A 6796-nucleotide genomic window follows, 5' to 3' on the forward strand; every position below is an offset into this window, starting at 1 on the left:
CCAACGTTGGCTCAATGAGATGGTTAGTATGGGTCCGGCTTTCGACGTGGTCGTATTTCGTCAAATCGACCCCATTTGCGATAGAGAGATCGCCGCTCGATTTTACACTCACACAGGATTAACATAAGTAGTTGGTTGACGCGCCCAGTCTAGCGTATTGGAAGTCGTGAAATCGAAGCCCACCAGAACGACTCTATTATTTTTCACAATTTCACATCTCAGTTTGTCCAAATTGACTTTTGTGTCTACGACCTTCGAAGGGAGACTCGACGACGAGAAGGAGTCGTTTTACGCGCAGCTGGAGCAGATATTTGACGGATGCTCGTCATGTGACGTGAAAATCGTTGTTGGCGACATGAACGCACAGGTAGGACGAGTGGAGATGTACAGACCGGTGATCGAGCGGAACAGCCTGCACGCCGTATCTAACGACAACGGCCAACGATGCGTCAACTTTGCAGCCACTTGTGGTATGGTAGTCCGAAGCACCTTCTTCCCCCGCAAAGATATCCATAAGGCCACCTGGAGATCACCTTATAATCTAACCGATAACTAAATCGACCACGTTCTAATCAAAGACAAATTCTTCTCTGACATCACCAATGTTTGCACATACCGCAGTGCGAATATAGATTCGGATCACTACCTAGTTGCTGTATGTATGCGCTAAAAACTTTCGACGGTGACCAACTCGCGTCGAGGCCGAACGCCGCGGCTCAACATCGAGCGGCTACGAAACTCAGAAGTAACCCAAGAATACGCGCAGCAGTTGGAAGTGGCCCTACCAACGGAAGAACAGCTTGGCGCCACCAGTCTTGAAGATGGCTGGAGACACATAAGATCCACCATGGGTAGCACCACAACACTAGGTCCAGCGGCCCCGAATCAGAGAAACGACTGGTACGACGGCGAATGCGAGCAGTTCACTTCTCACGAACGAACGTGAGGTGGTCGAAAGGAGGCGGCAGCACTACGACGAACACCTTAATGGCGATGTGGCCAGTGGCGAAGGTGACATGGCAATAACTTTGGGAGATTAGACGATTCAAAACAGCAAAGCCGCTGGAGTGGACCAACTATCGAGCGAGTTGCTAAAATACGGTGGTGATGCACTGGCAAGAGCGCTGCACCTGGTTATTTCCAAGATTTGTGAGGAGGAAGTATTGTCGGAGAAGTGGATGGAAGGTATCATGTGTCCCAACTACAAAAAGGGCGACAAGTTGGATTGTGCCAACTATCGTGCGATCACAATTTTGAGCGCCGGCTGCAAGGTACTCTCCCAAATTCTATGGCGCCGTCTGTCAGCAATTGCTAGAGACAGGATTTATGGGCGAACGAGCAACAATGGACCAAATATTCGCCATCCGCCAGTTGATGCAGAAATTCCGCGAATACAATGTACCCACACATCATTAATTTATCGATTTTAAATCAGCATATGATACAATCGATCGAGAACAACTATGGCAGATTATGCACGAATACGGTTTCCCGGACAAACTGATAAGATTGATCGAGGCGACGATGGAGCGAGTGATGTGCATAGTCCGAATATCAGGGACACTCTCGAGTCCCTTCGAATCTCGCAGAGGGTTACGGCAAGGTGATGGCCTTTTGTGTTTACTGTTCAACAATGCTCTAGAGGGGGTGATAAGAAGTGCGGGGATAGACACGAGTGGCACTATCTTCAGGAAGTTCGTTCAGCTACTTGGTTTCGCCGACGACATTGATATTGTTGCACGCAACTTTGAGATGATGGCGGATACATACATTCGACTAAGGGCTGAAGCTAGGCGAATCGCAATGAACATCAATGTGTCGAAGACAAAGTACATGATAGCGAGGGGCTCAAGAGAAGACATGGCACGCCCCGGACCTCGAATTCATATTGACGGTGATGAAATCGAGGTTGTCGAAGAATTCGTGTACTTGGGCTCACTGGTGACCGCCGACAACGACACCAATCCAGAGTAGAGCAATCCAGAGACGCATCGTTGCTGGAAATCATGCCTACTTTGGACTCCGCAGAATGCTCCGATCGAGCAAAGTTCGCCATCGCACGAAGTTAAGGTGAAGATGAATCGAAGCCAAACCTAATATTTTCAGTAGCACGAATCTGGAGAACCAGACATCCGTTTGAGCTGAAAACCTTATCGACTGGTCACTAGCTGGAGAAAACCAAACGATTAAGTTTTCAGCTCAAATGGATGCTCGGTTCTCCAGATTTGTGCTCTTGAAAATTTGAGTTTTGGATTCGATTCATCTTCACCTTAACCATCTACAAGACGCTGATTAGACCGGTACACCTCTATGGGCACGAAACATGGACCCTACGTGCAGAGGATCAACGCGCCGTTGGTGTTTTCGAATGGAAGGTGTTGCGGACTATCTATGGCGGAGTGCAGATGGAAGACGGAACGTGGAGAAGGTGAATGCACCATGAATTGCCCCAGTTGCTGTGAGAACCTTGCTAAAATTGGGAGGCTGCGGTGGGCCGGGCATGTCACCAGAATGTTGGATAATAACCCGGTGAAAATAGTTCTTGAAAACAATGCGACCGGCACAAAACGACGAGGTGCGCAGCGAGCAAGATGGGTCGATCAATTTGAGGACGATCTGCGGACCCTTCGCAGAATGCGTGACTGGCGACCGAGTCGAATGGAGACGTCTCCTACGTACAGCAGAGGCCACCCAGGCCTTAGCCTGACTGGTATGGTAAGTAAGTCTACGACCTTCAGGTTTTTTTTTTTTTCAAAACACCGTCGGCAGGTTTAAGCCGGACTAGACATGACAGACCCTTGTTGCGTATTTGATGAGATATGCTCCAAAACTCTTATCCATATATGTGTGCTATCCATAACTGCGGGGTGTTCATACCTTAACATACGTGTTTTCTATGTAATGGCGTACAAGATTGTATAGGCCACCTGATCACCCATAGTGTTATGATTTGAAACGATGATTTCCTGTAATATTACTTTCTGTCTTGATGCGTTTTTAGACTCGGGTTCAATAGTTTTTGCTAAAATTGTTCAATAGTGTTTAAAAAATTGTAGTGATGTGTAGTTTTTTATTAAAAGAAACGGTTGAGAAACAGATAAAACATATTCCAAACTACGAAGCCACGATCTACTACAACCATGATCTATCCTCCTAGGATAGAAAAACAGATTGTTAAGCCTGAGTACTGCACACAAAATCGATCAATTTTGATCCCAGTGAGCCACAATTCAAGGTTCGGTGAAATGAAATGAGTGAGTGCGATTCATTTCACCGAAACTTGAATTGCGGCCCACCGAGATCGAAACTGTCGGATCCCATGTGCAACACTCAAGCCAATATGTCGCTGCTAAGTGGGGTCACGCCAAATTTTTCAAAATTTGGTGCAAAAATGCTCAAATTAGGACCCCCGACTATGCTTATGACCTGCAGGGGAATATGAGGGTGCAGGATATACAAAAATATGGGTATATTTTTGGTTTCTGAGCATTGAATGAGAGGGTGAAAAAATCATTCATTTCAATACACTGATCCGTATACGCACGCGTTACGCGTTCAATTTTTTGAACCAGTTTGTGGAAAATTGGGGAAAACCCTTGGGAAAAACGTTCATATTTTCAATTTATCACCTGAATCCAGTTAGTTACCCTTTATTTAGTAATTGAAAATATTTTGTAAATTTATATCCAGCCCAGTCGTTCCATATTTAGGCACATTTCCACGGTACTAAAGTATCAAATTTTCCGGGAAAATCGAGAACTGATTTTCCGGAAAATACCTCAGTGACAATGTTTGAGATCATTTAAACCTTTCTGAGTAAAAAAAGTATATGTCACCGCTTTAAATTTCCTGAAAATCACGTAAATACCTAATTGGTGGAAAAAATTTCCCGACTTTGCTTGTTTCGCCGAAGTAAGCTGGAAAAACGAGGGAAAATTCTGGAAAAGTTTTTTCCACGATTTGAAGGAAACATGATGCCTCGTAGCGTGAAAGGTTTTATATGACCCAATTCGGCCAGGTTTAAGCAGCCCAATGGTCTAAAGTCAGCATAACGCCTTCGCTCCCATACAAATTTCAAATCGCTCAAACCCATTAGACGATCGCCTTAAGTAGTTTTATTTTAGAAAGGGGCATTGTTATATATTTCTGTTCTGTTCGATACGTAAACCCAACACATATGCGCTCTATAACGACAATGCGTTATTCCGTAAGTCATCTTTCCGGTTCATTCTATCGTAGTCATTATGTGTGGTTTTCGGATTAAATAATGGTGCTAACGTATATTTGCAAATCGACCGTTTTATTTAGACGCATCCAACTGTAATTTAATGATATTTTCGGTTACTTTTATCGTCAACAACATATAATAGTGTCTTGTTTTCAATCATCCGTTATGTTCTTTATTTATGAACTCTGATATGTTTGGAGAAATTTCTGTGATAAAGGATGATTTTTACAAAAAAAAAATAGTTTCACGGGTGTTCCGGATCATCAAGAGACCGTTATGGAGTTCACCTAGATCCAAGAACAACCTCAATCATCTATTACGCTCTGCAATGAGCAATTCTCCCTGAATTCAGGCCGCCATCGGCACCCATCGTTAGTATTCCAATTTTATGTCACTGATCGCAAGTATATGCTAAAACTAAGGGGTGATCCTTTTGGTTTTTCTAACAAAATTCAAGATGGCGATTAAAATTTTTTTGGTATCTGATGAAAGCTATTTCCTTCCTCTATGCGATGCCACTTTGTTTCCTATGTGTTCCAAGGGAAATATGAGACATATCAGACATATGGTACTTAGAAATATTTAAGATTTGTTCAAAAATATGCTTTTTCGCAAACTGTTTAGCTAGCTTGCGTACCAGAGGTCCACCAATTTGAGGAAACCGAAAGGATCACTCTATACTATATACGCACACACTAGCGATCAGTGACATAAAATTGGAATTCTAACGATGGGTGCCGATGGCGGCCTGGTTTCAGCGAGAATTGCTTTAATTATGAATTTCGATGAGTTTCCAGAAACCCGCAGCTATTCTTCTAGGATGAATTGGCTTGTTGAGGAGTATCCAGTATTTTACATATTCTGATTCTTCGATAAAAATGGGGCAGAACCCAAAATTTCATAATTTTTCGTGCCCTAGAACTATTTTTGAAAGATGTTTGAAGTTAGTATGGAAATCACTTTTGAATCACCCCTCGGCAAATTTTACTACGGGACGCGCTGACATTATGTGAAGTGAAATGTCATTGAGTCTATAAATTGAAGTTTTCATAATTTATTTATAATGTCAAAATAAGGATATAAAAATGTGTTATACTTAGAAAAACTACGAAAAACTGAAACTATTTCATCGCTTAACAACACAGTTTAATAAATTTACGATTTTTAAGGATATTCTAGGTTTTCTCAAAGAACCAGGTTGTATACCATTTGAGCCAAGTAGTCCCCAACATGCGTAAAACCATCAACTTATTGAAACTCTGATAAGATTTGGATCACTGGTCAACAGTGTTGATAGACTCACACTCAAAATCTCAATCAATACGCTCTCCCGTGTGAGCAAACTCATTAGAGATCTGCTTTGCAAATCTCACGCTTGAGATTTTGATGCAAAATCAACTCAATCAACTCAAACCGTAAAAAATGATTCAGTCGCAAAACCCGGCAAAAACTCGTGAAACTCGAATGTTGTTGTTTACGTTAGAAAGGATTAACATAATTTTACAAGACTAACAAGAAATTATTGCCGTGTGTGAGTAAACTGTGGAAATACGGGACAATGAGTTAAAAAGGTGAGCCAACTCATCCATGTTTTTTTGACTGCTGAGTTGCATGATTGACAACTCACGCATGAAAAAATCTCAAGCGTGAGTTGTGAGAAATTGAGTTTTTCACAACACTGCTGGTCAACGAATCCATTCACAAACTGAGCAATTTGATCAGCTCTGCGTGGAAGACGAGAAGAAAAGAGTAATAGAGTAGGGTCGGTGTTCCCTTAGTGGACGGTCCCCTATAGTCACACTAGTGGCTTTTTACGGCCGTTTCGCTAGTAATCGTAGCAAAATAATTTTTGACATGAAGATCAGTTGCTATTTATCTAAGTACCATTGACACACAGCTCGATTTTGTTCAAAAAATGATCGAAATAAATAGTTTTGCTTAAAATTTTAGCTCCCTTGCACCTATAGTTAACCAATTGTTCCTATAGTAGCACTACTAAGAGAAACTATTTTGTTATTGAACAAAATAGTTGATAAATTAGGAACTTTTTTACATCAATCGAACGCTTTTGATCCACACTTCAAAGGAAAAATATAAAAGTTTTGTAAAAATACGATTTTGATTTGTGTTTTGCCTATTCCGTGAGGCTAGTGCTACTATAGGAACAGAAATTAGGAATAGTGCTACTATAGGCAAATGTGTTCCTACAGTGTCACAAGCAATAATAAATATAAAAACATGAGTTTTATTATGTTTCATAATTTTTCCACAACGCCAAGATAAAAAGCTTTCAGATGATCTAAAAATAATTCCGCAGGCTTTATTTTTCGATTTTATACGAATATTTGTTCTTAGCTATGCGGCTATTGGTACATCGACCATAATTTGAAAAACTGTTGAACCTCTAAAATGTTCGTGGATTGTCGAGCAGGCCATTCTGAATACGAAATAGGAGAGATTATCATCGGTTCAACAATAAACGTGATTAGGCTTACATTACTTTCCTCAATTTTTCATTTGGCCGTATCGCTACAAATGAGACGCACTGTTATCCACTCAATCGAATTA

The sequence above is a fragment of the Aedes aegypti genome, chromosome 3 (assembly GCF_002204515.2).
Source record: "Aedes aegypti strain LVP_AGWG chromosome 3, AaegL5.0 Primary Assembly, whole genome shotgun sequence".
In the NCBI taxonomy this organism is placed as follows: domain Eukaryota; kingdom Metazoa; phylum Arthropoda; class Insecta; order Diptera; family Culicidae; genus Aedes; species Aedes aegypti.